The 21002-nt window shown below is 39.2% G+C and overlaps 1 protein-coding gene and 1 long non-coding RNA gene across 3 annotated transcripts in view; one reads left to right on the top strand and one right to left on the bottom strand.

The window, feature by feature from the left end:
- Positions 1–6779, bottom strand: part of LOC145716300 (uncharacterized) — a 283741-nt gene extending 276962 nt beyond the window's left edge. The window contains exons 1-3 of the long non-coding RNA XR_014138894.1: positions 6042–6779; positions 5384–5517; positions 4563–5175 (exon numbers count right to left, since the gene is read on the bottom strand). This is a non-coding gene — a long non-coding RNA (uncharacterized LOC145716300). The remainder of the gene's footprint in view (positions 1–4562; positions 5176–5383; positions 5518–6041) is intronic.
- Positions 6780–7036: 257 nt separating this feature from the next.
- The window catches only part of TBCEL (tubulin folding cofactor E like), a 75395-nt gene continuing 61429 nt past the window's right edge, over positions 7037–21002 (top strand). Inside the window, exon 1 of one of the 2 annotated variants that reach the window (XM_006734322.3) lies at positions 7037–7210. The gene's annotated coding sequence lies outside the window, so the exon portion shown is untranslated. Of the gene's footprint in view, positions 7211–19637; positions 20474–21002 lie in introns of those variants that run through there. The other variant, XM_081799276.1, reaches the window with a different exon arrangement.

Raw genomic sequence — 21002 nt, 5'->3', positions numbered from 1 at the left:
GGGTATTGAGGAGGGCACGTTCTGCATGGAGCACTGGGTGTTATGCACAAACAATGAATCATGGAACACTACATCTAAAACTAATGATGTAATGTATGGGGATTAACATAACAATAAAAAATTTTAAAAAAATGAATTAAGGTAATCCACCCTACCAATAAGCCAGAGAAATTAGGAAATATTTAAAATCGAATGATAATGAAAATGCTACATATCAGAACTATGACACACAACTAAAGCTGTATTTAAAAGCAGATATGTAGTTCTAAATGTATATTTTTAGAAAAGAAGAAAGTTAGAAAAAGAATAGTAAATTATATCCAATAAGAGCAAAAGGAAGGAAGCAATAGAAAATAATAAATAAGAAAAAATAGAATGGAGAGATTTGACAAAACTGATTATTAATTCTTTCAGAAGACCAACAAAATTTGTGAGACTAATAAAAGAAAAAAGCATGGCATAAGTAACCAGTATCTAAAATAAAAATGAGATGTCACTGCAGACCCTGCAGCTCTGATAAAGATAATAGGATATTATAAACAACTTCATACTAATGCATTTGAAAATTTATATGGGGTGGGCAAATTCCTTGAAAAATACAACTTACTAAAACTGATACAAGAAGAAATAGGAAAATTTGAATAGTGCTGTAATTAAGAAATAAATTGAATCTATAATTTAACACTTCCCATGTAGAAAACTCTAGGTCAAACGGCTTTGTCGGAGAACAATCAGCTAAGGAGTTAAAAATGCCAATATACAAGATTTTCCAGAAAAAAAAAAAGAGAATGCCTTTGAGTTAATCTTATGAGACCAATAAGAAAAAGACCAACTCAGTAGAAAAAAGGACCCAGACTCTTCATGAAAGAGAATATCAATTTGCCAATAAACATAAAAAGAGGGGCGCCTGGGTGGCTCAGATTGGTTTAAGTGTCTGCCTTCGGCTTGGGTCATGATCCCAGGGTCCTAGGATGGAGCCCCACGTCCGGCTCCTGGCTCAGCGGGGAGCCTGCTTCTCCTTCTGCTTCTCCCCCTGCTTCTCCCCCTGCTCATGCTCTCTCTCTCTCTCTCTGTATCTCTGTGTCTCGAATGAATAAATAAAATCTTAAAAAAAAAAAACATAAAAAGAGACTCAGCTTCCTTGTCATTAAGGAAATGCAAATTAATCCAAAATAAGATACTAGTGCAGAACCATCAGAATGGCTAAATTAAAAAGGCTCACAGTACCAGGTTGGTTTGGTTTTTTTAAAGATTTTATTTGTTTGAGAGAGAGAGAGAGAGAGATAGCCTGACCAGGGGGGAGGGGCAGAGGGAGAGGGATGGATAAGCAGACTTCCCGCTGAGCAGGGATTCCCAGGTGGTCTGGATCCAGGTGGGCTCAATCCCAAGACCCTGGGATCATGACCTGAGCCGAAGGCAGACGCTTAACTAACTGAGCCACCCAGTCACCCTCATAGTACCAGGTTTTGATGAAGATTTGGAACAACTGTAACTCTCATACACTGCTTTCAGGAATGTAAATTGGCACACAGCCACTTTGGAATACTGTTAGGTAGTATTACCTAAAGATGCTCCATCCAATGTAGTAGTTCATAGCCACATTGGTTATTGAACACTTGAAATGTGGGTAATCCAAATTGCTATAAATGTAAAATACATATTGGACTTTGAAGATTTAATATGTATAAAAGAATGTAAAATATCTGATTAATAATGTTGATCTTGATAACATGTTGAAATGATAATATTTTGGATGTCGTGGGCTAATAAAATGCATGCTTGGGGCACCTGGGTGGCTCAGTGGGTTAAGTGTCTGACTCTTGATTTTGACTCAGGTCATGATCTCGGGGTCATAGGATCAAGCCCCATGCAAGGCTCTGCACTGAGTGGGGAGTCAGCTTGGGGATTCTCTCCTTCTCCCTCTGCCCCTCCCCACTGCTCGCACTCTCTGTCTTTCTCTAAAAATAAATAAATAGATAGATAGATAAATCTTTTTAAAAATGCATGCTTAACATCAATTTCACTTTTTAAAAAACTTTTTTTAATGTGTCTACTAGAAAATTTTAAATTACATATGATGGCGACTTGTACTACATTTCTAGGACAGTTCTGATCCAAAGCTAAGATCCATTAATTTTATTCCTGGGTATATTCCCAACAGAAATATGTATATATGTGCAGTAAAAGTTAAGCACAAGAATGTTTATAGCAGCATTATGCACAATAACTAAAAACTGGAAATAGCCCAAATGTCCTTCAACAGGGGAATGGATAAATAAGTGGTAGTGTGATTACAATATGAAATACTATTTAGCAACAAAAATCAGTAAACTACAGCTATATGCAACAAATGGATAACTCTCACAGCATTAAGCATTTAAATCATCTCATATGATTCCACTTATATAAAGTTTAAAAATGGGAAAATAAGCTACAATATTAGAAGTCAGAATAGTAGTTTGGGGAGAATAACGGCTGTAGTGACTAGGGAGGAGGCTTTGAGAAACTGGCAATGTTCGATGACTTGGTAGAGTGGTGTTACACTGGTTTTTGCTTTTGATAATTCATTGGGCTGTACATTTGTGTACATTTGTATGTGTAGTAATCTGTATGTATGTTAGTAAGGCTTACATCAATTTGTTGCCAATGATTTTTAATAATGCAAGGCCGCCTTGAAAATTAAGCTCCACATGACTGATCCATTTATGTAAATTGCAGAAAAGCAAATTAAGAATTGTTTTTTTAAGACCATATTCTGCCCAGTAAGGAAATCTGGATACTTTCTAAATCATTCTAGGTATGACTCTCCAGTTTAAAATAAAAATATCTCTGCCCTTTGCTTGGTCAGTAAGCTTGGCATGACAGTCCATTTCCTGACAGATATGTCAATAATGTTGACAAAAATAAAATATAGAATCTCAGAATTGCAGAATTTAAAGTGACAATGAAACCTAACATTTTTTTGAGTTGTGATTTCTTTGTAAATCTGATGGAATCTCTGACACTTTCTCTTGAAAATGCATGTATGTATAATAAAGGTATATACATAATTTTTTAATTATTATTTAATTATAATTATTCACCCTGGTAGTTTTTCCAGTCCAGGTTATTTGGTAGATAAAGCAGGAAGAGGTCCAGTGACATGGCTGGTTAGTGGAAAAACCAGGACTAATATTGCAGACTTAATTTCCAAACCAATCATTATTCTTTCAAGTGAAGTCGTTGTTTTTCCCTTCTCCTGTGTTCCCATATGTGTACTGTTGTTGTTCTCATGTAATTCTCATATATATGATTGAATTCTCATATAATTCTGTCCTCATCCTATTGCCTATTGAGAGATGCCTTCAGCTAAGAAGATGACTTCCCTTTTAAAATAATATACTATTAATTGTTCTCTATCACTATTATTTGAGTATATGCATGACCTTCCCAACTACACTGTAGGAGCCATGCCTTATCCATCTTTGTTTTCCCCAAACTACCTAAGTGCAAGGAATATATTCATTATAAAACCAACAGTTGTTACATTAAGAGGATGTGCAAATATATGATTGAAACTTCATGGTAGAACTCTATCCCTTAATTACAGGGTTATTACGAGCTCAGCTTCATACTGACCTAAATATGAATTCAGCCTCTGCCATTTGCTAGCTGTATGTTCTGGATATATTGCTTAACCTGAGTCTCACTTGGTAAATCCAAATGGACTTCATACGATCACTGTGGGGATTAAGGAAATCATCTATGTGAAGTATCTTGAGCAGTATCTGGTACATAGACTTTGGCTAGCTATGACTGTCATTATGGTTTACTCAACCCTTGAATTAAAGAATCAGTAGGAGAAACCCTGATTTAGATTCTTAGACTCAGACCAGTCAAGCAGTCTACCCAATCCAGGAAATATTCACACATTGTTCCAACAGAGTCTGCTTTGGCTTAACCTATCCCAGTGACAGGGAACTCATTAGAACCAACTGAAGCAGCTCCAATTCTTCCAAAGTTCTTCCTTACTATTAGGTTGAACCGTATGAAATTGCTGTTTCTAGGTCAAAATGATTGAATTATCAACAATTTCTAAAAACAAAAACAAAAACAAACAAAAAAACCAACCAGACCAGAAATTTGCCTTTCTTTTACTGCCTCTCACTTTAGTTCAACACTTCTTCTCTCCTTCTACATGACAATCCTTTGAAGATAATGGAGAATCAATGGGGAACAAGATAGACCTAGCTCCTGCCTTCATTGAGGCTTACATGCTTATCAAGGAGACAACAAAATAAGCAATTGTGTAGAATTTTCAGATTCAAGGAGGTGGAAGAAGAATGTTTTTTTTTTAAAGATTTTATTCATTTATTTATGAATAAATGTTCATAAATAAATTTAATAATTTCATTTTGAAATTTTGAATTATTCAATTTTGAATAAATTCAAAAATAAATTTATGAATAAATTATGAATAAATGAAAAAGAGCACCTGAGAAGGGGAGGGTCAGAGGGAGAAGCAGACTCCCTGCCGAGCAGGGAGCCCGATGCGGAGCCCGATGCGGGACTCAATGCAGGACTCGATCCCGGGACCCCAGGATCATGACCTGAGCCGAAGGCAGTCGCTTAAGCAACTGAGCCACCCAGGCGCCCCATGGAAGAAGAACGTTTCAAGCAAAGGGCTTAGCTGAGCAAATTCCCACAGTATATATCATACATGAGGTATTGAGAGTATAGAGCCGCACTGCCCAAAGAACTTGCTATGATGATAAAAATATTCTGTATCAATAGCGTCCAATATGATAGCCACTAGTCACATATGGTTGCTGAGCACTTGAAATGTGGTGTCATGTAACTCAGGAAATGCAATTTTAATTTAACTTAATTTTAATTAATTTAAATGTAAATAGCCACATGTGGCTAGTGGCTACCAGCCTGAACAGAGGGCAATAATGCAAGAGGATAAAAGGGCAAGAAATGAGACTGGAGAAGTCAGCAGGGTTCCAGACCCTGAAAAGCCTTGAGGAGCATGTTAATAATTGTGACTTTACCCTGAGAGTAAAGTCTCAGAAGGATTTTAAGTTCCAGAAAATAACATGATCAGATAGGAGTTTTAGAAACATAATTCTGGCCATCTTATGGAGATAGACAGGAGAAGGGTGGAGAAATTGATCTTGTCTTCAGGAGTTTGCTCTATAAGGAGAAAGATGGGAACAAAAGCAAAATGACTCGATGATATCTCAAAGAAACAAAGACATATATAACTAATCACACCCAATCAGACAATACTCATATAGGTATTTATATACATTGTCCACCAATGATCCACATTTCTTGCCTTTTTCTAGCTACTCACAGGACATCTAGCCTCCTGAGTATTTCGGTGTGTCCCCAGTGGTACCTGAGCTCACAGGGAAGTCTATCAACAAAATATCCATGCAGCATCAACCTTGTTCTTCCTCCTCTGTGCACATATCCCTTTGTTCTTCTCTGGTCCTTGCCACTGAGGGTACTTTGAAGGTACTGCTCTGTTCTCTGCAGAAGGAGGAAAGTCCCCACCTCAGCAACCTAAGTCACCCTGCTTGGCTCACCCTCCTCTTGATCCTCAAAGCATTTTCTTTGACCAGTTCTTTTGGAGGGGCACCTTGGTGGCTCAGTCAGTTGAGCGTCTGATTCTTGATTTTGGCTCAGGTCATGATCTCAGATCTTGAGATCAAGCCCTACTCTGGGCTCTGCACTCAGCGGGGAGTCTGCTTGAGATTCCTTCCCTTTGCCCCTCCCCCTGCTTTCTCTCTATCCCTAAAATAAATAAATCTTTTTTAAAAAGCCAGCTCTTTTGGGCTTTTATCCCCCTCTAACTTCTCTAAGCTCTACCTATGGGGTAAGACAAAACACGATGAGAGAGTTGGTAAGTCCCTAGGAGTTGCGGTGATAAGCTACCATTGGGTCCCCCTTAAAGAATTTTGTCTCCCCCACTCTAGGAACCAATATCTAAGTGTGCATGCATATCACAACTCCTCACCAGCTCCATGACACACACCACATAAAAACACACACACCTTATGTGTGTAGCACATAGACCTTTCCGATTCCTAGCACTTCAGCTGATATATCCATACAAGGCTGAATTCTCTTCAGGACCAGCCAACACCATCCCTATTCCATTTTGTTCCTGCAAAAGAAATGGACAGATAAGTCCATAAGCAATCACAGCCCAATGGTCACATATAATGTATCTGGAGCTAGAGTAATAGCATGTTATAATGTGGAGAGCATGGACTTTAGTTTGGCGCCAGACTGACCTGGATTCAAATCTCAGTCTGATCACTTTTACTCACTGGATGGTCTTGGGCAGATCACTGAACCTCTGTGAGCTTCAGTTTTCAATTCTACAAAATGCTTACTTTTGCAAGTTGTTAAAATTAGAAATAGCCTGCGTACAGTGCCTAGTACCTGGAAGGTGCTCAATGCATGGAAACTGGTATTATTCCATTGGTGCCGAAGCGCTGAAAGCTCAGGATGCCACCGGCCTTGCAGAGGGGACACAGAAGAAAGGTCAGAGTGCTAGCACAACCTCATGCAAAAGCATCTTGGGATTTTTATTAGATTACAGCCTAGAGCTCGCCTGGTGAGGAAACTGAAGCCAGGGGCAGGAAGTGAGTTAATCAGGGTCACACAGAAAATTGGTGACAGAGCCAGGACAAAATTCCAGGTAAGTCTGCAAAGGTTCAGCCCAATGCTCCTTTCTGTAAAGCCACGGCCTCTCGGCTGCCCAGGCTCTGCTCTGACCCGTCCCCACCGCACTCTGATGGGACAATTTACTCCTCCTTGGCACCCAGGGTGTCCCCTCCGGACGGCCAAGCGGAAGAGCTGATGCAGTGCGTTAGTAGCGAGGACCAGGCCTGCGCAGGCCTCCCCGTTGCCATGGCAACCCGAGGTTGGTGGAGGAGGATCTGCTCCCGCGGCGCCCCCTCCCATTCACGCAGCGGACGTGACACGTGCGGCAGGGTCACGTGTTGTTGTTGGGCCGTGAAAGCTGCTTCCGGGTCAATGCAGGACACTGGGCTCCGGCGGCCAGAGTGGGGGACGAGGTGAAGCGGAGCCGGGCCGGGGCCGGCCGGGACCAGGCCCGACGCTGAGCGGCGGCGACGGCAGTGGCCGGGAGGGGGGAGGAGAGGCGCAGCCCGAGGAGCCGCCGCAGCAGCTCCCCCGCCTCCCGGGCTGAGGGGTGAGTGGAGCCCGGGCCCGCCGGCTCCGCCGGCTTCTCGAGGCCCCAAGCGCTCCCCTCCGGAGCCGAGGCGCGGAGGGCCGTTCCTGCTGGGGCGCAATGTGGGGAAACGCGGGGAAGAACCCGGAGCGGGACGAGGCCTACCTGGGAGGAAGGGAGGGATGGGCCACCTGCCCGCGGCTGGAGGGAGAATGGGGCCTGGCCTGGCTGGGGAGGCGCAGGGAGGGCCCTGGGCTGGGAGGAGGCGGAGGGCCTGGCGGGTGGGGGGGACGGGAGGAGGCAGGAGCCTGAGTCCCTGGGAGAATCCCGGCTTCTCACCTTACCAGGGGCGTGGGGAATGGAAAGATGCCCCCTGGGTGGTAGGAGATGGAGACGAGTGCTGGGGAAATAGGAAACTTTGTCTCTGAACTACTGTATCCAAAGGGGCGGTGGGGGGGGGGGGAGTAGAGGACATGTCCCCAGGGAGGTTTGGTGGGGAAGGGAGCTGGCGGGCATTTCCAGGCTCTTGGGACACTAGGCCTGCTCCTTCCAGGCGGCTGATGAAAGGATGCGTTAGTTTAAGACGGGCTTTTGGGAGAATCGTTTTGCCCTCAAGTTGGGAGACGCTGAGAGTGAGGGGATTGGAGTAAGATGGGGCCTGGGAGGAGTACCCTGTCCTGGGATCTGGGAAGGGGGCAGTGTAAGGGTCCTGTGTGGAGCTTCATTCTTTGTTGAGAACGGGGAGTACAGAGTTCTAGATCCTCTCCCAGGAAGACATCTGGGAATTGATGAAGCGAGAAGATTTCATACTGTCTTCTCTTGAAACAGTGATTTTAGAAGTTGTAGTTAAGGAAAGTTGGTTGGAAGAGTTCAACTGTTAACAGCCAGTTGAGGAAGGAGGAGCTCTAGTCTGAAGGTTGCTCAGTTAAGGAGAGCTTGTAGGCACCGCCTAGGGCTGTTGTTTGGGGAAGTTAGCAACCCTTTTAGGTCCAGACACAGGCTTAGCTGGGGCTGTCCCTGTTCTTTTTACGCTGCCCTGGAGCTCTTAAATTGGTTTCCAAGAGGCCATCTTGAGCAAAGAGATTAGGTGTAGGTGCTGAGGACTAATGAAAACACTCAGCCTTTGGGTACTGAGGCATTAGAACTAGATCTCTAGGGTAAGAGCTTTCAGACTTTTTTTTTTTTAATCATGCCCCATGTTAAGAAGTACTTTTTACATTATCATCTAGTACATACCTATATATGAATGAAAAGTTTCACAGAGCACTGTTTACCCTTATTACATGTGATGCGTTCTGATAATTTCTATTATGTTCCATTCTCTTTCATTAAAAATGCTGACTGAAATCCACTAAATTGATTTGTGGGTCACAGGTTGCACTTTGAAAAACACTGTCTCCTAGGCACATTTCTTTGGCTTCAGTTAGTGTTCTCATGTTGTATGCTTCTAAAGAGCCAGGATGATTATAAGGAGATGGGTTTGGGTGGGGGTGCAACTGACTGTTTTATTTGTTTACCTATTTATGACGTAGCATATTTGGCATTTTGGAACATAATCTTAATCTTTGATATCTTAATCTGGCCTGATTATTTTATGAAATTTTTGAAGTGTATGCTTTAATTTTCTCTATCCTTTGCCATGTGAAAGAAAAAGAGAGGCCTAATTCCATTTAGTTGACTTATCCCTACAATATACTTAAGGTAATTTTAATATTATAGTGTTGTAAATATACACTGATTTGCTTTTCTGCTATTTAAAAACTCTCAAGCTGAAACCTAAACTCTTCTTATTCCAATAATATATAGTTTAATAATTCTACGTAATTAAAGATAAAGGTTCATGGCTTTAGTATATATTTTAAACTTAATCATAAACCTAAGTGTAACTTTGAGTCAGTTAACATCTAATTCCCCCCCGTGATGTTTTCATCTGTTTATAAAATAGATTAGGTCTTTATATGAACAGTATTATAATGAACATTAATAAGTATTGGTGAACAAAGTGAGAGACCTTCATGAATTTGCTGTGTTTAAAAGTCTTTTTAAAGATTGTCATCCAGCCTATTGTTACATGATGTTGAGTGTCAAGTAATGTTGCCTGATTTCAGTAGGTAAATTTATAGGGTATGTATTTAAGACCAGTTTATTGGTGTTAATTCTTGTTGAGGATGCCTTCATATTATTTGGGACATGGAATTCCAAGTCACAGCCATCAGGAAAGAATTACCCAAATTAAACTTCATCATTGGGGCCATATTCTTGATGAGATGCCTTATGAAAGCATTTTTAATCATCTTCAAACTTTGTGTGTTGTAAATTACATATTTATTGACTATATCTTGGGTACTGGTGAGAGGATCTATGTTGGCATGTATCAGCCATCCTTTAAAAATTATCTTTTTATCAGGTGAATATTTGTTTTGAAATCTTTAGCTTTAAAGAATGTTTAAAAGCTTTCTTTTTGTGGTAGTTGCTTGGAACATGAAGGAAGAATCTCATTAATTTCGTTTTCCTGGGAATCATGTGTACCTGTCAATAAACAGTTGTGGAGAACTTACCCTGAGTGATTGTGTGTGCTTTTTTATAGTTTTCATTTTTTCTCTTGAACCTCAGACTCTTAGGTATGTCCACCTATAGCAGGCTCTTTTCTCCTAATTTTTGCTTCCAAACTGCTGTGGGTTTGGAAATTAGATGCTTATATTTGTTAGAACTTTGTGTAAAATAAGATTATGCAGCTCTGAATAATGTTCTTTCTATTGTATATGTATATATGTTTATTATATATACACAAATACTCTTTTTAGTGTATGAACTAGGTGATACGTATTTTGGCTGGTCAGAGGCCTATTTACTGACCTCTTAATTGTGGGCTGTGTTTTAAGTGAACTCTTTATATACTTAGTCTAATTAGCTATATAAGAAAAAGTTCTAAAGAGTAACATGAAACTGACAGTGATACAATTTGGACTTTCAGAGTGAAGCAGTCAGCTGTGATTGTTGCCTTTGCCCTACATGCCTGAGTCATTAAGAGTTGCCGTTCCTTCCTTTCCAGTTGTTTTCGTTACCCTCTCCTGACTTTCATTTTTTTGAGATTAGAGTGCTAACAGCCTCACTATTGCCATTGTCTGTTATTCTCGTTCTACTTGATCTTGCATAGCTTCATCAGAGTACTCTTCCAAAGAACAACACCCGAATTTATCATTTCTCTCCTCAAAAACCATTAACTTCCTAGTGCCAGCACTGAATAAAGCCCATACTGTTTTGGTTGACATTGATGGTATTCTAGAGCCTCTATTTTTTTCCTGACATTGTTTTTCCATCCTAACTGCAGATCCTCTGTTCCTGCCAAGCTGTCTGCTCATTGTACTTTCTTTTGTAACATTATTCCTGAAAGTCTGGGAAATGTGTTCTTCATGAATTCCTACTCATCATTTTATTACAGATGACCCTTCTTCCTTAAAGCCTTTTGCCTGTACTATCTACACTACTTTTCCTACATTGCTTTGTATTATTTGTATATGTTGTTTGTACCCCTGTTAGATTGAAAATTCATAGAGGACAGGAGGCTCAAATAACCTCTAATCTTTAGGACACCTAGCACAGGGTTTATCAGAGTTCATGGACCAAGTGAATCAGAATTGACTGAATTTGTGGTGAAAATTGCAGGTCTCTGAAAATTCCACCCTCGACTTAGTAAATCAGAATCTTGGGATTTGCCTAGGTGGATCTTCTGTACAGTAAAATTTGAGAATTACTTACCTAGCATTATGCTGTACATTGCAGTAGGTACACACAGTTTTTGAGCTGTCCCATTTGTCTGGACTTCTTTCTCAGCATTCATAATAATAATAATGACAATTTGTTGACTACTTACTGCATGCCAGATACAACTAGATGCTTTAAAAACGTCATTTAATCTTCACAGTGACTAATGACTACGAAATAGCTATTAATAGTTCCATTTTACAAATGAGAAGGCAGGCATAAAGAGGTAAGTAACTTGTTCAAATTCCAGTGCAGATCTGTGATTGAACTTAGGCCTAACTGAAGCCCGTGCTCTTACTCACAGTGCTCTTCTAAAAACAGATTTGAACAAGATGACACACTTCCAAAACTCCAGACTGTGGCTTTGTGAAACTTTTGCTAATAATTCATTAATGGCCCTTAGGAATGTGATCTATTACTGGCACTGTTAAGAAAAGGATAATTTAAAAGTTCTGAGATTAGTGCTCTTCCGGTGATTTTCTTAATTTCTCTTTCGATTTTGTCATACTCATCACCAGTGTACTTGATTTTCATTTCACTGCCAGAAAGTGTTACATCAAAGTAAAATTCACTCTTTAATTCATTCGGCAAATATTTGTTGCCCTGTGCCAGATATTCCTGCATGTCACACTGAGCTGGACCGACAAATCTTTACCTTTGTGGGACTTAGGTTCTGGTGGAAAGGGACTGAAGCCCTAAATTAACATATACTGGAAAGTTCCATAAAGAATGAGAGAGGCTGGAGTGATTGATGGTAGCAGTGGGGCTATTTTTGATGGGTTGGTCAGAGGCAGCCTTGTCGAGAAGGTAACATTTGTGTTTAAATTTGAGGCTTGGATGCTGAGATGAAGCCAGCAAAACCAAGAGCCAGGTAAAAGGCATTCCTGTGAGAATGTCTTAGAGGGAATCAGCCTGGCAAGTTTTGAAAAGTAGAAAACCATGCTGGCTGAAACCTCGTGGGTGGGAGGAGGTGAGGTCAGAGAGGTGAGCAGAGAACAGATTGGAGGGAGCCCTGAAGACCCCGATAGAGATTGGGTTTCATTCTAAGTGTGAAGGGAACGAAGCCTCTGGAGAACTTAAAGGACATGATTTGACTTAGTATTTTGAAAAGATCACTTGGCTTCGTTGTGGAGGATGCGTTGTATAGTCGTGAGAGACCAGGAAGGGAGCTATCGCAGCAGTCCCAGTGAGAGGATGGAGGCTTCAACCAGAGTAAAGTAATGGGGATGGAAAGAGTTGGGTTTGAGAGAGACTGCTGATAAACCTTGCTGATTAATTATTGCATGAGGGTGTGAGAGGAAGAGAGAAACTAAATACAGCTCCAAAGGTGGGGACTGGTGGAGGAAGAACAGGCTTGAAGAGGGAAATAAGAGTTCTGTTTTTGCCCTCTGTGTGCCTCTCCCTGATAATACATCCCTGCCCTCCAAGGATACCACAACCCTGAATTTTGGGTTTGTTACTCTCTGACTTTTCTTCATAGTTTGTATTACATATGTATGAGACCCTAAACAATACGATGATTAATATTCTGTTTTTGCATTTTGTGTAAGTGGAATTGTACTATATATATATATATATAATTGTGATTATTTTATCCTTTCAACAGTGTTTTTTTTTAAAAATACAAGTTTCATGTATACAGGTTTATAATTCACATCTGCATACACTACAGAGTGGTCACTACCATAAGTCTAGTTGCCATCCATCACCAGTCAGTTGACTTTCGTCTATCTCACTCCCCAGAGCCACCTTTCCCCTCTGATAACCATCATTCTATCCTCAGTATGAGTTTATTTTTGTTGTATTTTGTTTGTTCATTTGTTTTGTTTTTTAGATTCCACTTTTGAGTGAAATCATATGGTGCTTGTCTGACTTATTTCACTTAGCATAATACCCTTACGGTCTATCCATATTGTTGCAGATGGCAAGATGTCATTCTTTTTTATGCTGAGTACTATTCCATTGTATGAATATACCACTTCATCTTTATGCATCTACCTGTCGATGGACAGTTAGGTTGTTTCCATATCTTGACGATTGTAAATAACGCTGTAGTGAACATAGGGGTGCATATCTTTTTGAATTAGTGTTTTTGTATTCTTTGGATAAATACCCAAAAGTGGGATATAGCTGGGTCATATGGTGGTTCTATTCTTAATATTTTGAGGAATGTCCATACTGTTTTCCACAGTGGCTGCGTGAATTTACAATCCCACCAGCAGTATACAAGGGTTCCCTTTTCTCCACATCCTCGCCAGCACTTGTTTCTTTGCTTTTTGATAATAGCCATTTTAACAGGGGTTAAATGATATCTCATTTTGGGTTTTGATTTGCATTTCCCTAATAGTGATGGTGAGCGTTCATGTGCCTATTGGCCATATGTATGTCTTCTTTGGAGAAATATTTATTTTGATCCCCTGCCCATTTTTTAATCGGGTTGTTTGGATTTTTTTTGTTGTTAAGTTGTATGAGTTCTTTGTATATTTTGGGTATTAACCCCTTATCAGATATGTGGTTTGTAAATATCTTCTCCCACTCAGTAGGTTGCCTTTTGTTTTGATGATGGTTTCCTTCACTGTGCATAAGCACATTAGTTTGACGTAGTTCCATTTGTTTATTTTTGTTTTTGTTTCCCTTGCCTTTGGAGTCAGATCCACAAAGATTTTGCTAAGACTGAGGTCAAGGAGCTTACCATTTATGTTTTCTTCTAGGAATTTTATGGTTTCAGGTCTCACATTCAAGCCTTTAATCCATTTTGAGTTAATTTTGTGTATGGTATAGGATAGTGATACAGTTTTTTTCTTTTGCATGTGGCTGTTCAGTTTTCCCAACACCATTTATTGAAGACGGTCCTCCATTGTACACTCCTGTTGTAGATTAATTGTCCATATCTGTGTGGGTTTATTTCTGGGCTCTCAGTTCTGTTCCATTGATCTCTGTGTCTGTTTTTGTACCAATACCACACTTAAAAAAATTGGAATATAATTAATGTACAGTGTTATAATAGTTTCAAATGTACAATACAGTGATTCTATAATTCTTTACATTTCTCAGTGCTCCTCAAGATAAGTACCCTTAATCCCCTTTATCTATACCATACTGTTTTGATTGTTGTAGCTTTATAGCCTAGTTTGAAATCAGGTAGCATGATACTTCCAGCTTTCTTCTTTCTCAAGATTGCTTTGGCTGTTCCAGGTTTTTTATAGTTCCATACAAATTTTAGAATAATTTGTTCTAGTTCTGTGAAGCATGCCAATGGAATTTTGATAAGTATTGCATTGAATCTGTATTACTTTGGGTAGTGTGGACATTTTAACAATCTGAATTCTTCCAATCCATGAGCATGGAATATGCTTCCATGTATTTGTGTCTTTAATTTCTTGATTTTAAAAGTCATTCATTTTGCTTAGAAAACCATAGAGAACTATCAGTTGTTAATTTCCATTGCTCTGTAACATTTCATTTATGAGTATAATGTAATTTATCCCATTACCTGTTCTTGGATATAAGGGCCTTTTTTGGGCCAGGATTTTCAAAATTTCACGCAGTATTGTTGTGGACATTCTTGTGCTTGTTTCCTGGTGCACATATTACAAGTCCCCATAGATTTTACACTGAGAAGTAGAATTGCTATATTACAGGGTACGTGCATCTTCCACTTCACTAGACAATGATAAAGTGTTGCAAGGTATTCATACCAGTTTTTATCAAGGTATTTGTATTCCCACTAGCAGTGAAAGAGTTTCTGTTCTACATTTTCTCTGACACTTTGGTATTATCAGAATTTTTAAGTTGTTTTTTTTTTTTAAGATTTTATTTATTCATTTAGCAGGAAAGCAAGAGAGAGAGCGCGCACAAGCAGGGGGAGCAGCAGGCAGAGGGAGAGGGAGAAACAGGCTACCCGCTGAGCAGGGAGCCCAATGTGGGTCTCGATCCCAGGACCCCAGGATCATGACCCAAGCCAAAGGCAGATGCCCAACCGACTGAGCCACCCAGCTGCCCCAAAGTTTTTAAGTTTTGCTGATTTATATAAAGTAGTATTTTACTGAGATTTTCATTTTCACTTCTGAATATTATTAAATTTTAACATCTTTTACATATATTAGTCATTTGAATTTTATCTTCTGTTAAATACTGTTCATGTCTTTTGTCATTTTTCTATTGGATTGTTTGCCTTTTTCTTATTATTTTTAGGAGTTCTCCGTATTAGTTACATGTGTTGGGAGCATCTTTTTCCAGTTTCTGATTTGTAGTTTTTCATGTTTAATGTCTTTTGATCAAAATTTTATTTTTCTTGTTGATTTTTCCTTAATGGATTCTTTTTGTTTTGTTTATGAAATATTTCCCTAAATGAAGATCTTAAAGCTCTTCTCCTATTAGAGAAAAAATAACTATCTTCTTCTCATAGGGATAAAGTTTGACTTTCGCATTTTATTGGGAGTTGAGTTTTTCTGTGTTGTGAGGTGACGATTCACTTTCCTTTTCCCAGATTGATAATCACTTGTCCCGAGACCAGTTACTGAAGTTTACCTTTTCCTACTGATGTCTTTGCCATTTGCTGCCATATTCGCATGGGCCTGTTTGTGGGCTGTCTTTTCTATTCCATTGATTCCCCCCACTCCATTGTTTAACAAAGTACAGTCAGTTCTTGATTCTTGTTTTTTATGGTACTTATGTAAAGTTGCCATGAACACTGAATGAGTGAATATGGAACCATTGCTCCTACAGGAGATACAAGGTTAGATTCCTGCCAGCTTCTGATCATAACATTTTTGTCAACTGATTGCTACATTTTTTTTAAACTTTTTTTTTTGAAGATTTTATTTATTTGACAGAGAGAGACAGCAAGAGAGGGAACACAAGCAGGGGGAGTGGAAGAGGGAGAAGCAGGCCTCCCACCGAGCAGGGAGCCCTATGTGGGGCTCAATCCCAGGACCCTGGGATCATGACCTGAGCCGAAGGCAGATGCTTAATGACTGAGCCACCCAGGCGCCCCTTTTTTTTACATTTTTGTATGTGTGTCTGTTTAAAGATGCGTTATTCAATATATACTGTTGAGTTATTAACTTTGAATTCAGAGTGGATAGCACTGATAGTTCATGCCGCAGTAAATCTTATCTAACATGGATTTTCTCCATAAGGCATACCACAGGCTTCTTGTGCGTAAGAAGACTAGGCAGCACTTCCGCAGTTCACTTTGGAGCTGTTTTCAGTAGTGAATTCACCAACCAAAAACACACAAAAATGTGAAAAACATGGCACTAAATCACGAAAAGGGCACTTGTTTACAGTAGGAGAGCTGACGCACGATGACAGAGGGTGGCCCTGTTCTATCTCAGCGGGAAGCATGCACGTTGGACACCTCAAATTAGTATCTACAAATAACTAGGAACATGCTGCAAGTACTGATTTTGGGGTTAGAAACAAATTTTATGGAGTGGGCCAATTTGCAAATAATGCTGTAATAATGACGCTCAACTATACTATGAAATCTTGGGAGAAGCAGTTTTTCAGGAAACCATTACCTTCAGCACTTTTTTTTCCTCTCTCATGCTTACACATGTCTTTATAACATTTTATTTTAAGAGAATAACGTACATATGTCTTTATAACATTTTATTTTAAGAATAACTTAATGCAATGGATCTCTCAGATACTAAGTTCTGATTGCTAAATGCCATTGTCTCAATAAAAACACTTTTTGTTAGAGAATATTTTTATTTATAATCTCAGTATCATTATTTAGTTCATAGATAAATGAATTTTAGGAAAGAATTGCAGCCCTTAAAATGTTGAAAACAAGTGTAAATTATTAAACCCTTATTATTGTGACTTTTGTGTGAGGATCATATTTTCTCATAGGCGCTCTTAGTAACTTAGGGCGTAAGTTTTGTAAAGGCAAGTGCCCTTTGGAGGTTTTTAAAATGTTAATTTTAAAATTAACTCTATTAATTCCTCATCCGTTAGTGATATTTCTCCATGTGAACATAGGTAAAGGAGTCCAAGAAAGATAAATGAAGATTGTATACTTCATAAATCAAACCTCTCACAAAATGCATTTATTGAGACTTGGCTAGTTTATCCTTTACTCACCATTTAAGATTTTTTTTTTTTAATTTATTTATTCATGAGAGACAGAGAGAGAGAGAGGCAGAGGGAGAAGCAGACTTCCCGCGGAGCAGGGAGCCCGATGCGGGACTCGATCCCAGGACTCTGGGATCATGACCTGAGCCGAAGGCTGACGCTTAACCATCTGAGCCACCCAGGCGCCCTCACCATTTAAGATTCTTAAGTGAATTGGTGTTAATTTGATAAGTGTGCTGAGAGAGTAATAACCAGAAATTTTGGGCTTCACATATGTTCATCTTTTTTTACATACACAGCATATATTTTATTCCTTAATTTTTTGAAATATTTTTATTGTGGTAAAATATAAAATGTACCATTTAAGCAACATTTTTAAGTGTATAGTTCAGTGGCATGAAGTACATTCGCGGTGCCATCCCTCTCCAGAACTTTTGCATGTTCCCAAACTGAAACTCTGTCTTCATGAATCAGGAACTCCTTATTCCCCACTCTTCCCTAGCCCCTGGCAACCATCATTCTATTTTCTGTCTCTATGAATTTGGCTACTCCAGCTACCTCATACAAGCATAACCATATGGTATTTGTCCTTTTGTATCTGGTTTCTTTCACTTACCATTGTCTTCAAAGTTCATTCATGGGTCACAATTTCTTTCCTTTTCAAAGCTAAATAATATTCCATCATATGGATAGACCACATTTTCCTTATCCACTCATCCATCCATGGATAGTGGGGTCATTTTCATCTTTTGGCTGTTGTGAATAATGCTGCTATGAACATTGGTGTACAAGTCTTCCCAAGTTCAAGCTTTCAGTTTTTTTATATATCTACAAGTAGGATTGCTGGATCATACTGTAATTACAGGTTTAATTTTTTGAGGAACTGCCATGCTGTTTTCCACAGCAGCTATACCATTTTACATTCTCACCAGAAAGGCACGTATATTCATCTTTAGTTACCAAACAGTGCCTATTGTTCTGAAGTATGGCAGAAATCATTAGCTTTTGTGTATGAAATGTAAAGTATATGGATACTAAAATAATCGGTATTAAATTCGTTGTGGCTATAGTTTTTGCAGAAGAATTTAACTTGTGCTAGGTAGCAAGTATTTCTGACTGCTCCTGATTCATTGCTCTATCATTTCATCTCTTATTTTTGGAATCTCCATGGAGAGGTACACATAATTATGCATTTCAGTGGTAGCTACAAAGCATTTTTGTTCACAAGTACTCAGATCTCCGAGTTTATTAATAAACCTGCTTTTTTTTATTTTGTAAAATACATTTGATATACACACTCAGAAGTGATTAGAAAACTCATTGATTAGCACATTTATGGAGTGCCAATTATATGCAAAATTCCAGCCCTTAATAGATACAAAGAAGCATTATGGTATGGTCATTTCCCTCAAGATCTATACAGTCTAAGGCCGTGAGACACAAACAGGTGAAAATCACATCACTGTGCACAGTTCAAATGATAATGGCGTGTGGGACAAAAATGATGCCATGCCAACATGTGATTGATTAATTGCCCACTGAAAGTTTTAGGCAACAGATTCCATGAGCTCAGCTCCAAGGAAACAGATCATTATGGCAGGCAATACCTGAAAACCTTTATCTGTGAAGGATATTCTGAGCAAGGTGTTGAAGAATACATAAAATTAAGTGGCACTAATTGGCATAGTCCTGGGACCAAAAGAAATTAGATCAAATCTATTTAACAAAAATATACCCGCAGGTGTATATTAATGCTCCCATGCTCCCGGGGTAGTGATGGTGGTAGTGATAGGGGTAGCAGTAGAAGCAAAAGTAAATGGATATTTATTAAGTGCTTTCTAGTTGCCAGACACTGTGCTAAACACTTTTTACCCGTTTTATCTCCATTCTTTAGCAACCCTCTGAGCTATGAGCTAGGGGCTATCTCTTACCCCTTTTTATGGACAAGACTCAGAGAACCCAAGTAATTTGCCCACCACCACACAGAGTAGTGGAGTCAGTCCTGACTTACCTCCAGGCAGTTTGGTTTTAGAATGGCAGGTGTTACCCTTGGGCAATACCTCCATAACACTAAATGTGAAGGGGCTAGTGAATTTTTTTTTTTTTAAATGACTTGTAAACTTTGCAGCTTCTCTGTGTGGCTGATGTTTAACATTCTGGTAATCCCTGGTTATGAGCCAGAATGGTTTGTAAACAACTCTAGAAGGTTGCATGCAGAGTAGTGAACTAGTAGTTTGTTCCTAATAAGGCCTTGTTTTAACTTGATAACTTCTGTAGGTGTTCAGGAGGAGAGATAATGGGGGTAATCTCTTCTGTAAACAGCTGAGTAATGACCTTAAACTTGTGTATTCACAGCTGAAAGATAGCCTGCATATATGATTTTCTTCTAATGAAAACTACTCTGTTCAAGAAACTAATATCCGGGCGCCTGGGTGGCTCAGATGGTTAAGCATCTGCCTTCGGCTCAGGTCATGATCCCGGGGTCCTGGAATCGACTCCCGCATCAGGCTCCCCGCTCAGAAGGGGGCCTGCTTCTTCCTCTCCCTCTGCTGCTCCCCCTGCTTGTGCTCTTTTGCTCTCTCTGTCAATTAAATAAATAAAATCTTTAAAAAAAAAAAAAAGAGAGACTAATATCCATTGCTTTTTGGTGAGAACAGGAAGTTGATAATTTTTGCGCCTTTGGTGACTAGACCAGTCAGTCCTGCTACTTAGTTTTGTGGTTCGGGTACATTGATATGGTTATAAGAGGTGTTTTGGCTGTAAAGGTTTTCAGTTATTTTAATAAGTTGTATTTCTATGATTTGTGTGTGATGCCATATACTGTTGACATGAAATATTCTTGTTTTTAGTAAAGATAGCATGCATGACTCAACAGAGTAGGGGTACAAAAAGTATGACTTAGCATGCTGATTGGACCATGGAAACTCAAACAAGTCACCACAGTTTAGTGTCCTGTAAACAGAGATAAATGTTAGTTTGTCTATTTCAGAAGGTGGTTATGGAAATTACTAGGCTTTAAGAGATTGTGAATCTCGGTGTGGGGACACTTGGCTTTTGGGAAACTTCAACTCAAGAATAAATGTATCTACCTCTTGAATTTTGAGTGAGTGCAACATTAAAGCCTTGAGATTTTCCCAAATGGAATCTGGCTGCATAGAAAGGTAGGGCTGGATGCAAATTTGTTGGTGAAGGAGTCGAGAGGGGAAATTAAGAGGGAACTCTCCTTAGAAGCCATTGAAGTAAAGGGTATAGTGAATGTTAAACTTTTTTCATTGTTCTTGTGATTGCTGAAAGTGTATGGAAAGTGCTTTTTTTTTTTTTTTATAATGCCTGATTTCATAGGATATAGACAACTCACTTAAGCCAACATTTCTGGACAGTAAGAAGCTGTGCAAATCAAGAAAAAAGTGCTTAGAAATATTTTCACATAAGGAGGTACTTAAGTCTAAATAGCAGTATTTTCTTTTTTATGTATGTGTTTATTTTTATTTTATTTTTTAAATAGCAGTGTTTTCTTAACTTTTGTCTTCTCAAATACTTTTCCATCAAAATCATAAAATTCGTGGGCTAGAGCATTCAGATCAGAAATTTCAAGTGCTGTGTTTACATCTAGTAGACCCTGGGCATGACAGGAAGTCATGTTTGCTAACGTGCTGTTGTAGATGAGAAAACAGACTCCTTGTCCAACATCAGACGTGCTGCGTGTACAGTGTAGTTCTTTAGTAGACGATACAGACAGCTCTGAAGTCCTACTTGCCCACAGCATAGAGTCACAGTTTTATGCACATCTTTGGTGCCACTAATAATAATGAAGTAAATGAATCTGGGGTAGATATTTTAATGTCTGTCATGCTTTTAAGGTGAAGCCAAGTGCTGTGCTAAGTGAAGAGAGTAGCAGTGCCCTACTAAAAAAAGCATAATCCCAAGGACTGACCAAGAGTCAGAATTCACATTTCATTTGGCA

This window comes from Leptonychotes weddellii, chromosome 11, assembly GCF_054177405.1.
Source record: "Leptonychotes weddellii isolate Sample4059 chromosome 11, ASM5417740v2, whole genome shotgun sequence".
NCBI classification, from domain to species: domain Eukaryota; kingdom Metazoa; phylum Chordata; class Mammalia; order Carnivora; family Phocidae; genus Leptonychotes; species Leptonychotes weddellii.
The sequence above is the reverse complement of the archived record's forward strand: the minus strand, read 5'-3'. Positions and strand labels throughout refer to the sequence as shown.